Genomic DNA, 14,771 nt, shown 5'->3' with positions numbered 1-14,771 from the left:
ATACTTGTTATTAATATTTTTTTTAAATAACACTTTTTTTTATTGGCATATTTATAGATTAATTATAGTGAAGGTCACGGTCCGGTCTTTGGTCCGGACTAGACCGATTCCCTCGGACCGGACCGGACCACGGTCATAAGAAAAAGATCGATCCAGACTCCTAAATAAAAAGAGCTGTCCAGGGTCGATCTTTTTATTTGTTTAAAAAACATATTTTTTTAACCTAATTTAATTTGTTTTATTAAATATAAGAGTATTATATAAACAATAAAATTTATCCAATGGTATTGAAGAAAGTGATTAAGTGCTTGAGGAGGGAATATTTATATTAAGAGTAGATTGTGTTTTTGAGATATTTTCATTTTCATCATTAGAAGTATATATTTTATGTTTTATCAGATGTCTGCTTAAGGTACCTAATTATTTTATTAAGAATAAGGTTAAGTTAATTTTACAATGAATTATTCAGACAGTTTCTTAAGAAAAAATAGAACTATATAAATAATAAACAAAATATTTTAATAATGATTGCTTATTTTGATTAATTTATTGCTTAGAAAATTATAAACAATTATTTTGTAACTTGTTGCTGACGATACATTAAATTTGGTATTGCAGTGAACACATACTCTATGTTTTTTATTGGGACTATAAGTAAAATGTTTCTTGGACAAACTTATGGTTTTCATATTGTAAAATAAAAATTAACAAAATCTAAAATAACTCATCTAGAAAAATATCATAAAATAAAATATACAAAAAAATTATATTAATTGAATAGTAAAGCAAACTTAAATAATAATAAAAGACCGGTCCGGACCACGGTCCTCAAAAAATAGATCGGACTGTTGACCTTCACTAATTAATTACAATATTACCATACAATAATATCTTTCTAATAATTAAGATATCACAAATTTTATCGAAAATATAATGTTTGTAAAAGATTATTTTACACCTAGCATAAAAATATATAAAGTTTTATCATTTTTAGGGGAAAAATATAATTTAGATAAAGGATTGCGGTAATATTATAAATGGCGTTATATTTTATTTGTAAAATGATATATTGGTTTTGCGATGATTTAAAATAATATATAAAAAAGACATTCGGTAAATTTAATATTAATAATTTATAAAAGTAAAGATTGTAAAGGGGAAGAGGGGTTATGTATATTTGTTCCAATTTTCAGTTGATTTCGAAAGGAGAAACACTTTGATTTACTATTCTGAGATATAATAACTTGGGTTTATAACGTGGATTAATATCTAATGAGAATTGTTAGCGGGTTAAGCGTTCATGTAATTCTTTTTCTACAAATACAGTGAAATATATTTTTAAAGATACAAAAAGATATGATATTAAGACAAGGGAGGGGTTATAATTAGGTGTTGATTTGTAGGTATAGACATCCACCCATGATAATAGATGATATTGAAAAAATTGTTGAGTTAAGTTCATAGTCAAATAAATATAAAAGATATTGGAATAATTGTTGTAGATACAGATACTTTTTAATATTCATATTTAAAATTTTACATATCACAGTATATATCTTATTTTCTTTGAGAATCTTGAATTAATTTCATTATTTTTTTCTGCCATATTTTAAATATATTAACAACCAAAACTAGCTGGAAAAAAAATTTACAACTCATATTAAGGTAGATAGATAAAAACTAACAACACCAAAACGAAATAAGGATTTTATTTTATATATAAATGTAACTCAATAGAATATCATTACCAATTTTATGTAATATTTTTTAATTTGTGGGATGATTAACACTCATCATAGTGAAAGAAGGTAGTGAAATTTAAATTAGGAAATAAGTTCCCAAATCTTAAAATTTTAGATGGAAATTTCTTTAAAATAAAACTTAAAAAAGACAATGCAAAGGCTGAATGTAAAACCTGTATAAACAAAAAAAATGATAAAGGGTTCAACAAAATTATATTATTTATATGTGGTTAAAAAAGACATATTTTAAAAATTCAAGATTACAATATTGTCTATTTTTATTAAAATCTGCAAAAGATGGTATGCACAAAAGATTTTAAGAAAATATTTCCTATGATTTGAATATAATGAGGTTTTTGACATCAATATCACATTCATATTTTAAGAACATATGGATAGTCAGATGGTATAAAAAAATACATTCTAAATATATTAATAAAAGATGCCCTAAATGCACAGGGCATATAATCAAGCTCAAACTAAAACACCAATAGATTTAACATCTAATAAAGAAAATAATGATTATTTTTCTTTTGGTGAAACAAGTGTTGCTGAGTTCAATAATACAAATAACATTGAGCTGGGGTATAAACTATATTATGTCAAAATATATTATAAATGCAAAATCCTAAGGAAATTATATATATATATATAATACTGCAATACCTTCATCAGCTCCAATTGAAAGGTTATTTAGTTTTGGTACAATGTTAAGTATGCCGAAACCGCAAATATTTAATGATAAATTATTTGAAAAATTTGATTATCTTATAAAATAAATATATTTTAAATAATCTTGCAAATTAATATTTCAATTCCCATTAGAAATAGTAGTTTCCCTTCCCTATCTTTGCTAAGAATGGGCTATTACGAATATTAAAATGCTTGATTATTATAATTAACTCATCATTATTATTATACGCTATGTTCTATGTTCTTCACAAATAAATAATAAAAACTGTATTTTATAAACTATTCTAATTATAAAAATATCTTGTATTCAAAAAACTGTATTAATCTTGTATCTAAGATATTTTTACAAAGAATCTATATCTAGATTCCTTTTTCAGAAAACCTGCCCAAATCTAATTATAATATAGTTATAAATATTTTCTTAACATGCTTATTATTTGTAAGCTTTAGAATATTTAATGTCCACTTCTTATTGAATATATGAGTGTATTAGATATGGCAGAAAAAATCTATAAAAATTTATAAAAATTTATTGAAATGGATATAGTTTACTTGCTGTGATTGTAATCTTGTTATATTCTGATAAAATGTCATTGGATAAAATGAGGTAAAAAAAAAAAGGTAAAAAAAAAAGGTAAAATGAATGAATGCCATCCTGTTTACGAAATATTTATATAAGTATGATTCTAATTATATAAATATAAATTAATCATTTACTATAATACTGTTAGATAAATCAAGATAAATATTATTTAATATTTTATATTCAAATAGTCACTTGGTATGATTGAATATCATATGACACAAAATAATTTTGTACATAGTAATATTAACAATATACTAAACCGGCAATGACTTTATTTTAAATATTATACACAACCTTCCAACATGCGTATTATGATAATTCACAGCTTATTAAAATAAACCTTTAATGTTTTGGTGAGTAAATTCTGATATATAACATTTTTAAATGAATATATTTTTTAAAATAGTATTTAAAATAATTGAGGATTTAATATTGGAATTTAAATGTAATTATAATTATTTTTAATATAATTTTATTGAAGGATTTAAACTATTTATTATGAGATAAAAGATAAATATAACTATTATGTATATTCTTTTATTATTGAAAATATCTAATAATTAAATTTTTTATAAGTTATATATATCATAGAAAATTGAATTTTTTAAATCATATATTAAGATATTTGTTTAATTGTAAATACAAATATTAATAATTTAATTGAAATTTTATAATTATTTTCCCTTTTCCCAAATAAGTTAAGTATTAATAAATTTTAAACAACTTATTTCATTTACGCCATTTTTAAAATATTTTTAAAATTTATTCTCAAAGATTCCTATTGGAGAGTTTATAAATTTTACGCCATTTATTTATAATTTTTAACTTATTCTCAAAGATTATTAATTAGAGGAAAATGAAAGTGAAGTAAGTCATAAGTAAAAATTATTATATTGGGTATTGTTAATTTAAAGATTTCTCAAAATCTAACTTAAAAGTATTTTTAACTATATATATTTTGCCTATAAATAAAATAAAAAATTTATTTTTTATACCAAATTTATGTCTAGTTTTTGATTTAAATATAGATATTTTTTTTATCTATTCAAGAATTCTTAAACCCGAGCTGAACTCGGAACTAAACCCAGGTTGAAAAATATTTCCCTGTATCAAACTCGAACCGAACTCATATTGTTTTAACCTTAAACCTAACCTGAGCAAAAATATTGCCAGGTTCGCATCTTTGCTCCCCCAGATAAAAATAAATTCCCTTTAACTACGGACTAAAAAAAATTTGTGGGAAAATACAAAATTTCTTTTATTTTCATAATTATAATTTGTGTATTTGAAATCAAGAAATGTTTTCAAAATTTTTAGAGAAATATATTTTGAATCAACGAGCCAAACAAAAAATGATTAAATTTGGGGTGCGGTGGCTGGTTTAAATTATAAACCCCAACATTGTAGTATTTTTATTTACTTAAAAAATAATATTGGTTCGCTAATGTTGAAGTCTACAAATTATTTCTTAGAATCACCTTATCTATAATTATATATAATTTTAAAAATATTAAATATATAACCAGATAGAAATCTGGTATGAATTATCTTTTTAACAAAATTTTGAAACATTCAAAAATTATTCATGAAATAAATTTTTCTTTTCAGGGATCCAAGCAGAACCCTAACCTTTAAACCAGTTTTAACCTTTATTATTTTCTTAACTTAAAAGAAAACTTAAAATTTTGTCACCAGAATTAGTGTTTTTAAACACCCTAACTTTAGTCAACTATAATTCAGCGTCAGCATATATCCAAAAATATTAAAATCAATCTTCAAGTTGAAACTTAATTCAATTTATTAGGCTAAAAGCTTGACTGATGGTGAAAGTTAGGTAAACTAACCTGAGCCTCCAAAATAAGATCTGAATGAGTTTTTGATATCCTGATTATTAACTATATTACTATTTTAACGATTTCAGCTAAGTGACCCCTACACTTTCTGGGCGAACGAAGCAGAATACCCCCCTAAAAAGTACCCCCCCCCCCCCCTTTGAAAAAATGTACACGAATTTATGACACCCATAAATTTCAAAAATCATTTTTATTACATCAATTTTTAATATATAATGAAATAAAATGCAAAAAATATATACTTTTAAAAATATTATTTTTAAATTAATAATTTAGATAAATTAGGGGAAGAGAAAGCGAAAGAATTTATAATTTTATCAATATTTAATTGTTTAAATAAATTTTTTCCATTGATAAAATGGTTAAATTATTGAGAAATCTTTCATAGTACTACGAAGTCTTGTTTTAATTTATTATATTTTACTCATAATTCTTTAGGCAGTACATGAGGTTGTATGAATGGTTAATTAATATTTATACAAAATTGTTAAATTAGGGAAAGCAGAAAAATCTAAAAGTAGACTATAAGGTAAAATAAATGAATAGTTTTTCCAATCTGAATCATAAGTCCCTGAATTATCATCATCATATGAAGAAGCTAAATAATGTATTGGTAAGAATATTTTAATTAAATAAATTAACAATTCTCAGAATCTGACAAATCTTTAGATTCTTAAACCTCTAGGTCATGAGTAATAATTATATCCCCCATTTTAGACATCTTATAAATATTTTCTAAACTTCAACATTTCTTCGAAAATTTGACTTGAATTCAAATGGTAAAATTCACAGATATCCTCGATATTTTCTTTAATAATTGAATTTTACCCCATTCCCTTTGGTGTAAAAAATGATGTTTGATTTATGAAATTTCATCGATTCATCATTAAATCTTTCATTAAACTGCATAATAATCAAATCAAGTGCAGCATAAAACACACCTATTTTAAAGCTAAAACAAATTATCTATATTTAATGATGAGAGTATATATATACCTCTCCGTTTTGGATTGTAATGTTTGAAGTCTAGAACTTTCAAAATCAAAAGGTAGATTTCTCTCCTTCATAAAATCTTGTGCCTTTGAAAAAACATTTAAAAATTCAGTGTTATTATCTATTAAGATTAAAAAATAATTAAGACAATAATTTATATTATACTATATTAATCAAGCAATCTTTTGTCAATTGAATTTGATTTATTGCAAATCCTATATCCTTCGAAATGGTTTGCAATTTTGTACAAGCCAAACTTGTTATCAACAATATTTAATCCAAAACACAAAGTGATAAGATAAAACAAATTTTCATATTCTAAAGAATATAACACTAGCCGTAGTGGAAGTGGCAGATCTTCAGAATCCTTTAAATTTGTTAAAGCTGTCTCAAGGCATCATAAAGTAGAAAAAATTTTACAATAGCTTTATAAGAATAAGACGATAGCCAGCTTCTATCAAAACAAATAAGAAAATATTACCGAGTGGTATTCTTGATGCGTATAAATTGTTGCGATTTTGTCAGTGCATTACTCTGATATGCTTTGAGCACCTCATATCTTTTAACACCATTAAAATATATATAATCTCGTCTAATATTCCTAAAACATTTCGTAATTGATTTTTGATTGACATAAATGAACAATGATAAAATTTAATCGATGACAATAGCACTAAATAAAAGCTGCCTTTGGCGCCTTTGTTCTAATCAAGGCCTGCATTCCATTGATTCTTCTACTCATGTTTGAGACGCCATCATATCTTTGCCCAAATAGAACTTCAAGAGGTAAATTTATGAAGCTAAGTTTGGATATTATATTCTTTTTAATAACGAAACCATTTGTATTTCTCATACAATGTAGTCTATCAGTCTTTCAGTGGGCTTAGGCGTCTCACTATTTTCATATATTACTATCAAATCTATTGCTTCTGATTTCGAAGCATTATATGTACCATCAACTATGATTGAAAAGCACCTGTTAATTTCAATCTCATTTTAAATGTCTTTTATAACCATATTCATGGTTTCAATGAGAATATTTATGTTATTATATGATAATAGATTTGAATATAATTTCGTTTTTATACCCTTATTTTTTTTTCTCCCAGTACGGGTTCAGAATCTGCAATGAGTTTAATAAGACCCATCATATTGCCTTCTTGTTGTCTGTTCCCCCACCAGAAAGCTTGGTTACGAGATATTAAATAACCTAGACATCTTATTTTTATTCTTATGATAGAACGGTTATTATCCACACATTCTTTCTGGGGTATTATAAATTGTAATATGGAATTTTTGTTGTGTGAATGTGAAAGCCATCCATAATCGGCCATCATATGTGATTGTGAAGATTCATGCACAATAATATCACGATTAAATTTCATGATCATTAAAAGCGTCAGACAGAGTTGTACAAAAGATCTTCTTTGAAGATTTTTGAGCGAGATCTAGCTCAAAAATTTGAGCAAGATCTTTGAAGATCGTAAAATTTGAAGATCTTTTATTTTTTTTAAATTTTGTGTAACGATCTTCAAAGATCTAGCTGAGATCAACGTTCTTCAAAAATCTTCATGATATTTATTTTTTTACCCCTTTATTAAAAGCCCAAATGTTTTTCAATTTTCATCAAGGCAGGAGGAGAGGTATAAAACATAAAAGAAATATTATATTAATAAAATTGAAAAACATCTGGGCTTTTAATAAAGGGGTAAAAAAATAAATATCATGAAGATCTTTGAAGATCGTTGATCGCAGCGATCTTCAAAGATCAAATAAAAGTTCTTCAAATTTTAGGATCTTCAAAGATCTAGATCTTTGAAGATCTTTTTATTTTGAGCAAATGTACAACTCTGGCGTCAGATATTATATTTTCTTCTAACACGTTTTATTTTTTTTGGTAATATTTTTGGGCATATTTTGAAATTAGAAAAATAATTTATGACAAGAAATCTTGGATAACAACCTAATTTTAAACATCGACCAAAATTTCCGTCAATACATATTAAATTAAATAATAAGTGGGAGGGGGGGGGGGGTCTTATTATTACATACATCAACCAGAAATCAATTGGATATGAATAGATGTAGCAAAACAAAGTTTAAAAAAAAATTTTTAAGTAAAAATTTTTTAAAAAGTGCCCTTACTCAAATTTTTAGAAACAGTTGCTTCGGACCCCCCCCCCGTTGTAGGGGCCACTGTTTCAGCTAACCAGGTTAACCTATAGAATTGTTCCCATGCAATTAATTTATTCTCATTATAAATTGTAGACTTATAAGTTTATTTTTGGACATAATTTTTTAAAATGTGATTTTCTTTACAAAATTCTAATAAGTTTGTATGCGAAAACGTTCAACCCTGTATTTAAAGCTTCAAACCGAAGCTATATTATTATTTTTAATGAAAAGAAATCACCGGAGTTAAAAGGCAGCTGCGTTAAAAGGGCAATTTTATAGCTAATTAATTCGAATTTTATAAATAATGTATTTTTTTATACATCCCATATATAGGGGAAACCGGGGATGGTTGGGACATTTTTCGTTCAAACCTTAATAATTTTAATATTAATAGACTAATCTGAATAATTAAAACATCTTCTGAATCCCAAAAGTATAGGCTATTTCAAATAATTAATATATATTTTATGAATATTATATTTTTTTAGAAAATTAAATTTAAAAAAAAATTTTTTTTTTGTCCTAACCATGACAGCGTTGGGACTCACATATGTGATAGTTGGGACACTCAAGAAATAGAGGTCTAAATAAATTTAAAAATTTAATATCAGTAATCCAGTAAGACTAGAGACTATGACACATTTGATTTTATTGATAATAGTGCAATTCATAATCAATAACTATATAAAAAAAAATTTAGCAAAATTTAGGAAATTAATTTTGGTAAAAAAAATTGTAAAATAAATTTTTTTGGGGGTGGAATTTTTTTATTATATTTTATTGCTACTTGATAGGCCAATTCTTTTAAATAAAATACATAATAAATTAAAATGATTTATAAAAAATGATGAAAAATAGGATTATCACAATGATACAAATTAATAATAAAAAGTTCATTTCATAATTAATTAAATATTCTGATTAATGATATTCATTTTAATGATGAGAAACAAGTTAATAAATTTTAAGTATGAAATGAATATTTTAATTGATTATTCAAAATACCAAATGATTCATAATTCACAATGCTAAATTAATAATTTTAAATAATTAATTATTAACAATATCACAATACTAAATATTCACAATGACATATTAATAATTTTAAATGATATTCATTATTAACAATACTAAATAATTCATTATTCACAATACCAAATGATTCTTTATTCACAATACTAAATAATTCATTATTCACAATCAGGGTTGCCAGGTCAAAATTTTCAAATTGTGGGAGAAATTAGGTATTTTGTGGGAGAAATATAAAAATTGTGGGAGAAATTGCTAAAAAATAGAATTGACTTAGTTATCCACTTATTATTTTTTATAAATATAAAATCTAATCTATTTTCCAAAATAAAATAGGTAATTATTTTTCAAAATAAAATAGCTAACTTTTTTTAAAATAAAATAGCTAACTTTTTTTCAAAATAAAATAGCCAACTATTTTTCAAAATAAAATAGCCAACTATTTTTCAAAATAAAATAGCCAACTATTTTTCAAAATAAAATATCCAACTCTTTTTCAAAATAAAATAGCCTAACTATTTTTCAAAATAAAATATCCAACTCTTTTTCAAAATAAAATAGTTAACTATTTTCCAAAATAAAATACCCAACTATTTTTCAAAATAGGTAATTACTGTACGACACAAAATTTCTTAGAGTACTATCTTTATTATTAAAAAAACATATTGATTTATTATAATATAAATTTTGTTTAAAAATAATAACCAACGATCTTTTTTAAATACAAAAGAATGTAAACAAGATAAAATTTATAAAAAATTGTAATTTTACAATGTAAAAAAATAAATGGGGGAAGGGAATATGATATTTTGAGGTATCAAAAATCTTCAAAGCATAAATCAGTACAGGGCATTCTATCAACATCTATTTCAAAACAAAAATATTCTTCAAAAATAAGAAATAATATAGATGCAACTACAGTTGCGGAAATGGTAAATACCTATCATGCAGTACAACATTCAGAGAGTTACTCAACATCTCAATGTTGGTAGAATCTTTCCCCATAATATTTAACGACTAATATAAATGAATAGAATACTTTGTAGAACACAAAATGAGCAAGGCTATCAACAATGTTTTAGGATATAAATCCAGAAGGTCAATTCTTGACGATTTGAAAGATGTGCAAACATATGCAATTCTAACAGATGCATCTAATAAGGAGATATCAAAACATTCCCCTTGATCCTCCCCTATTTCAACAAAATTAATGTCATTTTAATAAAACTATTAAAAAAATTTTCTCCAGATATGAAATATCCTAAGACATAGCTAACCATATATAATGGTAAATATGGCAGATTTGGCATTACCAATGAATTGCATGGTAGCTTTCTGATCTGATAATTCCTCAGTGAATTTGGCAAAAACCAGAGTGTATTTACAGAATTGAGTCAGCATAATGTTGGTTGACAGGTTCCTCCTAATACGCGCCATATTAGAATTTTAAAATACAAACCTTTAAAAAATAAATAGATTATAAAAGCTGTCCTATTTGAAAATAATTTTCAAAAATAAATGGCAGAAGTATATTTAGGAATTTTACATATAGGAAATCTACTATATGCTGTTAATATGCAGTTGCAATCAGAAGAATATAATTTAATAAAGGCTCACTAAATTATGCTGCAGAAATACCAAAGTAAGAATATTACTATTATCGGATAATTATTAATAAGATTTAATATGATGTCTTGAGGAGATTGTAATGCTTCTTTATTTTTATGATTTGCCAAAATATTCAAAATATTAATTTTACAATGTAAAAAATAAATTTATTTGATTTTATGCAAATGTATATATAAGATTTTATAAAATATAGAAAGTCAAATAGTTATAGTTAATTATATTTTATATGAGATTTAAATAATGGAACTAAACGTTTACCGTCGTTATTAAGATATTTATAAAAATCCTGGCATGACATTTTATAATTTTGTTTAACCATTAAAGATGATTAAGATAATAATATTTTCTAAGATGAGTTCCACTTTCATTGCTAATTTTTAAAAATATTACTTCTAATATTAATAATATATTTTTTAATATATAATAGTACATAAGCAGTTTATATTGAAAATAATTTTTCTTTTTATATATTTAATTATAACATTTTATTGTCCAAAAAACAACATCAGTATTGGAAACTAATGCTTTAACCTCAAAACAATCTAAATCTCACCTAGAAGATAACTATCATGGTATATATAAATAAAAATATAAAATATGTATAATATTTAGGATTTTTTAAGCTTAGATTAAAGATGATTAGGATAATAATATTTTCTAAGATGAGTTCCACTTTCATTGCTAATTTTTAAAAATATTACTTCTAATATTAATAATATATTTTTTAATATATAATAGTACATAAGCAATTTATATTGAAAATATTTTTTCTTTTTATATATTTAATTCTAACATTTTATTGTCCAAAAAACAACATCAGTATTGGAAACTAGTGCTTTAACCTCAAAACAATCTAAATCTCACCTAGAAGATAACTATCATGGTATATATAAATAAAAATATAAAAAAAGCACTAGTTTACCATACTATTCTAACTTCAAATTTTGAAAATGTCGAATGGATTGGATGGAGAATTTAAAATTAGCGGAAAAATAAAATAATATTTTTCGAATAAATATTTAAAATTTATTTTAAAAATATAAAAATAATCAAATACTGTCTCTCAAAATTATTATTTATATATTAAAAACATTAAAATGCTAAACAAAAAATTGTGGGAGAAATTAAAAAATTGTGGGAGATTTTTGTGGGAGATTGTGGGAGATTTCTAATTGTGGAAGTTTTGTGGGAGTGAGATGTATGTGGGTAAACTAAAAAATTGTTGGAGACTCCCACTGATGGGGGGAGGCATGGCAACCCTGTTCACAATGCTAAATTAATATTAAATGATATTCATTATTAACAATACTAAATAATTCATTATTCACAATAACAAATGATTCTTTATTCACAATACTAAATTATTGTTATTTACAATACTAAATTAATAATAAAATTTATTAATATGTTTATAGATTCTCATTGTAAATAATGATATTATTTTAAATGATGAGAAATCTCAGGATAAGAATAAATAAATTTCATTAAGCCTCTAAAGGAATAGAATATAATTTTACTTTAATAATTGCATATAAAATATTAAATTAAAATCTAGTAATTAGAGCTCTTATTTACCTTTTTTTTTGGTAAGTCCATAAAATTTAGAGGATTTTAATATGTAATTAGCTATATTTTCGTCCCCCACTTTATTAAAAATATATTTTAAGTTTGAATATCCCATTGTGGGTATTGAATTATTTTCATTTTTGATAAATATCTTGCTATATTAGATTTTGGAATGCCTAAAAAATGTATATAATAATATAAATAATCTTACCTGTAAGTAATGATAACTTTCTGACTGAGGTTGATGGACATAAAATTACAGCATTTTCATAATCCTTTGTTTCTTATCCTTTTTATTTTTATTGTAATTCCGCATCACTAGCAAATGATAAAATGAGCTAAAATGGCGTGTCCCAACTACACTATGACCAACTATGACCGAGCCCATTAACTTTATAAATATCATCCAAAATCATATTAATTCATGTTTATTAATTCTGAAAGTTTGCCAGATTGGAAAATAGGGTTTAAACTTTCCTAAAATCTATTTATTATGATTTTTGAAGCTTTATTTATAAATATAAACGATAAAGTTTGCAAATATTTTTTATAACTTTTGGTATGCCAAAACACATTTTATTCTGTAAAAATTAAAATACTAAATATTTTTCAAATCTTTTTTAGCCAACCATGTATGACGTAATTGTCTATGTTAGGCTTAAATTTCTAGTCTTATAAAATAATAGCTCAAATTATAATTAGAGTGTCCTAACGTTCCCCTGTACTCAATGTACCCCGATCTCCCCTACTTATGTTCTAATAGTAGGAGATCCTCATTCAAAAGATTTTGATTCAATAAATCTTGAAATAATTATTACCGCATCTAAGTTTTTTTTACAAAAAAGATTAAGAGTTTCGTAAAGTGCTGCTTTGGTTAAAACAATATTAAAAGATTTGATAATGTGGGATAAATATTTTATGCTTTATTGTTAAAATTTGATATTTTCCATTTTGCCCGAAAGTGTTTACCATATTACCCCATGTGGTTGGTAAATAGGGAAAAAAATGACTCCCTCCAGTATAGAAGGTAAGAAGCGCCATTTTTTTTGTAGCATAGTTATGAGGTTATTCAACCATACAATTATTTTAATCTTATAAAATTTTAACGCAAAAAAGCACATTACCTGCCATATAACTTCGGGTTTCTACCCTAACTGAAATGTTACTTATACCGGTCAACAGATATTCGTTTCGGTATAGATTTAATTTATGAAAAATATAAAAAATGAATTCAAACAAAATGAGTGGATTATAAAATAATTGCGATAATAAAAAAAAATCAATTTTTCTGGCTAAAATATTGAGTTAGCCGTTCACAGGCACTGCCGGAAAGTCGATCCCAAATATTTTTTTAAAAACAATAGCCGTAAAATATCTATCCAAGTTTCCCCTAACACTAGCGAATAGATGTACAAGTGCTCTCAGTATTGTTCATTAATTTCAAAATATTACATTTAAACTTTTGAAGTCAATCATCAAGTAACATTAAAGGCGCGAGGTGCTCATGAGTTTCTAACCTCTCCTCTATTTATTAATCCATTTTCATTAACTAGTTTATGCAAAAAAAAACAAATATATTGTCCAACGATTTTATTGAAATCGTTTCTTTCAAAGCCGTAGTTTAGAACAAAATAAAAAATATCTTAAGATTTATATAAGGAATAATTTATAGGCGCCAGGCATGGGATTGAGAGTTACTGGTTATCCTTAGTATTTAATCAGATATTGCCAGTATCTTTTTTCCTTATTAAATGGATTATTGAAATATCAATTTTTTTTAAAAATCTTTACTTTTCTCGATATATAACTTCAGCATTTTTCTAAATATATACATATTAAGATTTTATTTATAATGTAACAAAGTTGATTTATCCACAACTAGAAAACATGTTTGTTGGTGGTAGATATAGAACTTAAATTAATTTTATAAACATTTTATTATGAATCATACAAAATAAATGTGTTTTTGTTTTTATATTTTAAAATATTATCATCATAGAGCGATTTAATTCATTATTTCACAATTTTATAATTATACATGATTATTATCAATTTTACTAATAGCGTAGAAATTTCAATCTCGGAGTATTCTTAGTAAGGACAATAATCATTTGTTTTTTGGTGATCGGAAATATTTTTAACAAAATGTCTAGTATCTCGGTGTCCTCTAATAATTTGTGCTTACGAACCAATTGAATCATGTCTACTCGATCGTAATCCAAAACGTATGAAATAAAATCGGATTTTTTATCGGATAATTTACATAAAACGTTCTTTGAATCATCAGGAATCTGGCATTTGCGGCATTCATTTTTTGCCCATTTAATTAGAAATTCCGAAATTAAGAGTTTCGATGTCGATCTTCCATTAGGTAAAGACGTGATAAAATTTTTTATTAAATGGATAGGAGAGTTAAGGAAAGCATTTGAATCAAATACATATTTTTCATTATTCAAAAGATTCTAAAAATTAGTATCTTATAAATCATTATACAAAATTAAATTT

This window comes from Gordionus sp. m RMFG-2023, chromosome 5 (genome assembly GCF_954871325.1).
Source record: "Gordionus sp. m RMFG-2023 chromosome 5, tfGorSpeb1-WG-v2, whole genome shotgun sequence".
Classification (NCBI taxonomy): Eukaryota; Metazoa; Nematomorpha; class Gordioida; order Chordodea; family Parachordodidae; genus Gordionus; species Gordionus sp. m RMFG-2023.
This window is presented reverse-complemented; position numbering follows the sequence as displayed.